At 32.9% G+C, this 4,237-nt stretch overlaps 1 non-coding gene across 1 annotated transcript; it reads right to left on the reverse strand.

Moving 5' to 3' along the window:
- Window positions 1–4,130: 4,130 nt before the first annotated feature.
- LOC142165227 (small nucleolar RNA R71) lies at window positions 4,131–4,237 on the reverse strand. Its single transcript, XR_012696121.1, has one exon. It is a non-coding gene; the product is annotated as a small nucleolar RNA R71 (small nucleolar RNA).

Below are 4,237 nucleotides of genomic sequence, written 5' to 3' on the forward strand. Positions count from 1 at the left end.
TTACCAAATATGTTCATAGTTTGCATATTACCCTTCATGCTAATAGTATTTCTATAAAATATAGACAATTCATTAAATAAGGAATCATTATAGTTGTAGGCTTCCTTATTTAGGCGCGCTAAAATTGGGGGATTAGATATTCTTCCAGATCTTCCACAACGCAAATCACGCTCATTAATCTTTTTCGTCAGTTTCATTTCAAATTTAGCGTCTCTGCTTTTTCGATACACTTTGTTTCAAACTTTTTTCTGATTTCACAAATCAAAAACGACTAAATCTTCTACAATTCTTTTACATCAAACGCAATTGTATCCAAATTTCAGTAATACAAAGCAAAGGAAAAGAGAGCAGGAATTCCACCATTGACAGCCATTAAAAAGCTTTGAATTCAAATTTGGGTTTTCAAAAATTATTATTTGTTTGGATTGGGTGTTGTTGCAAATAATTGAGAATATGATTTGGAGTTTATATCTCAATTTTGAGGGGTTTTGGTGAAGATTAGACTTGGTTTTGGCTGAATTTCGGAAAGAAGAAGAAGAAGAAGAAGAAGAAGAAGAAGAAGAAGAAGAAGAAGAAGAAGAAGAAGAAGAAGAAGAAGAAGAAGAAGACATGACATACATTATATTGCAGAAATTGTAGATAAATTATAGAAAAATTATATTTTGTTGTTTATTTATTTTTCTTTTATTCATTTAACTATTGTATGAAAGTTGAATAACATTGTATAAAAATTATATTTAAGTGGTATTATATTGTAGTTGTATATACCTTAGTAAAAATAATGTACGAAAATTGTAGATAAGTTGTATAATATATAATTAGTTGTATGAAATTAATTTTTACTATGTATAAATCATATACAAAATATACAAAAGACATATTGTACAAACTTTTAACACAAAAACACAAAGCCCAAATTTTATGTTATTGTAGTTATATTTAACTAGGTAAAAATAATGTGTGAAAGTTGTAGAAAATTATAGATAAGTTGTATTCCTCTATAACGGAAGATGTTGGCATATCAAGTAACTTTAGTGTTCCAGACGAACATGCATGAAAATAAAGATAAATTCTGTTATGAACAGTTTGTAGAAATTTGTAGATAATTTGTAGAAACATTGAAATTCTGTATTTTCATATTAATTTTTCAAATGATATACAGTTTTATTGTAGAATAAATGTAAAAAACAAGTCATTGTGAGTCTTATTTGACTCATTCCTCACATTCAACCTATTCTACAAATTCACGCCACTTTAAATACAATACAATCATATTTTCTTCAATTTAAAGGTATAGCAATATATATAACTTAAAAAACATCTTCTCCTTTGCACAAGTTAGCTCCAAAACAGACGAAGTGGAATAACAAGCTCCCATCAAAACTTTTAACACAAAAACACAAAGCCCAAATTTTATGTTATTGTAGTTATATTTAACTAGGTAAAAATAATGTGTGAAAGTTGTAGAAAATTATAGATAAGTTGTATTCCTCTATAACGGAAGATGTTGGCATATCAAGTAACTTTAGTGTTCCAGACGAACATGCATGAAAATAAAGATAAATTCTGTTATGAACAGTTTGTAGAAAATTTGTAGATAATTTGTAGAAAAATTGAAATTCTGTATTTTCATATTAATTTTTCAAATGATATGTAGTTTTGTTGTAGATTAAATGTAGAAAACAAGTCATTGTGAGTCTTATTTGACTCATTCCTAACATTCAACCTATTCTACAAATTCACGCCTCTTTAAATACAATACAACCATACTTTCTTGAATTTAAAAGTATAGCAATATATATAACTTAAAAAACATCTTCTCCTCTGCACAAGTTAGCTCCAAAACAGATGAAGATGAATAACGAGCCCCCATCAAACTTTTAACACAAAAACACAAAAGTTCAAAAATAAATAAACAACAGTCTACAATTTTTCTACAATTTATCTACAATTGCTGCAATATAATGTGTGTCATGTCTTCTTCTTCTTCTTCGAGTTTCAATCTGAATTTAGCCAAAACCAAGTCTAATCTTCAACAAAATCCCTCAAAATTGAGATATAAACTCCAAACCATATTCCCAATTATTTACAACAACACCCAATCTAAAAAAAATAATGATTTTTGAAAATCCAAATTTGAATTCAAAGCTTCAAAGCTTTTTAATGGCTGTCAATGGTGGAATTGTTGCTCTCTTTTCCTTTCTTCTTATATTACTTGATAATAGGTGAATTGGACTATAATTAGGCCCTAAAGAACCACCTTCTTGTATAGTTTTATGGTAAAAAGTGATAACAAAATGCTCTGATTAGTGCTTTTCATGCTTTGCAGGCTATATACAATAAAAGAAAGTCTATGGAGTACTTGTGGGATCAATTACGGAGAAAAAGAGGTCAATCTTACAATATCCGCTAAGTGCACCACGCGAAGGCAGCAAAACCAAAACTGGAGATGGACTGCCGCGGTCCTGGCGTAACCGCGGTAGGACCGCGGCAGGAAGTAGAAAATTGAGGGACTGAAGTGCAAAACACGGGATTTTTAGCCCCAAACCCTATATTAAACAATAGAACTCGTCCAAGGGAGGCAGGCAATGTTTTAGAAAGTACTTTGGCAAGAAAAACAAGTGTGAGAGATCACCCAAAACATCATATTTTCTTCTTCTGTTTATTATTCTTGCAATTTTGATCATGAATATTTTCATAGTTTATTTACCCATTGTCATGAGTAGCTAAATCCTTTGTCTAGGGTTTTGATGGAACCTATTGAAGGATGAACTTCTTGATTATGTTAATATAGTTTGCCAGTTTAATCTCTATTTGTTTAACTACGTATTTGTTGTAGTTAATTGACAGGATCCTCAATTGGCTGTGCCTATTTAGTATGCATAACTCGGGAGAGAGTGCATATGTAGGTAATTGTGAATAACATCACTCCCAAAGTATAAGAGGGATCTATAACTGCGGGTTTAAAGGCGGGATTAGGGATAACGAAGTCTTGGGTGCAATCTAAAGTGAACTATAATAAACAAAGCCAGCTAGCGTATCTCGGAAGAGTGCGTCTAGTAAATTATCTTGATTACTCGGGAGAGATTCACGATAATTTGAGTGTTCATGGTTGATAGAGATGTGTTGGTAAATCTATATGAAATATAAACGGAAGGGATTCCATCAATAGGGGAAATCACTACCTTAGAACCTTCTCATTATTGTTCACAACTTAAGCATATTTAGTTTACCACTGTTTATTGACTTTCAATCTTAGTTATTAAATATACCATCAACTGTTATTCACAACGTTTGGGAAAGTTGATTCTAAAGAATTTAGTAAGTCCAACGAAAGTAATTGATAGGTTAATTCTCTGTGGATTCGACTCTGGGCATAAATACTCAGGTTATATTTGCAACGTCCGCATTGTCCTTTTGTAAGGCATAGTTGGCGTGATCAAATTTTGGCGTCGTTGCCGGGGAATTAACGGTGTTATCAATTACAATTGAAAAAAGTACAAAAATTCTTATTGTAGTCATTTTTTTCTCTATACCCAATTTTTACATTGAAATTTTAATGTTTGTTGACTTGGTTGCACAGGTGCATGCCTAGAAACTCATCGAGATCTGGTGAAGTATTTGAAGCATTATCAGATCCCGAGAAAGTTTTCAAGACCTTGAATCGGGCTAATCGGAAAAACAAACAACAACCAACAACTGCACAATTCGAAACAATCATGGGGGATCACGAGGAAAACCCAGCGGTACCAATAGTGCCAGAGGCTGCTCTCTATGACTGGGCACAACCCACAACTGAAAATCTGTCTACAGCCATTGTAGTTCCGCAGATACAGGCTGAGTCATTCCAAATTACGAATAACATGCTGCACTTGTTGCAGAACAAGGGACTATTTTCGGGGTCGCAAGTCGAAGATCCTCAACAGCACTTGAAAAACTTCTTCTCTATCTGCAAAACCCAAAGGCAGCCCAATGTAACTCCTGAAGCAATCAAGTTGTTATTGTTTCCATTCTTAGTGACGGGAGCTGCCCAGACTTGGCTAAACTCACTTCCCATAAATTCTATAACAACTTGGGATGAGTTAGTCAGGCAATTCCATAACATGTTCCACCCACCCAATAAGACTGCTCAACAAATTGATGAAATTTTGAGTTTTAAATAGAGACCAATGGAGACACTGCATGAAACATGGGAGCGCTTTAAAGGGATGCTGGTTATATGCCCGCACCATGGTAT

Source organism: Nicotiana tabacum, chromosome 1, assembly GCF_000715075.1.
Source record: "Nicotiana tabacum cultivar K326 chromosome 1, ASM71507v2, whole genome shotgun sequence".
In the NCBI taxonomy this organism is placed as follows: Eukaryota; Viridiplantae; Streptophyta; class Magnoliopsida; order Solanales; family Solanaceae; genus Nicotiana; species Nicotiana tabacum.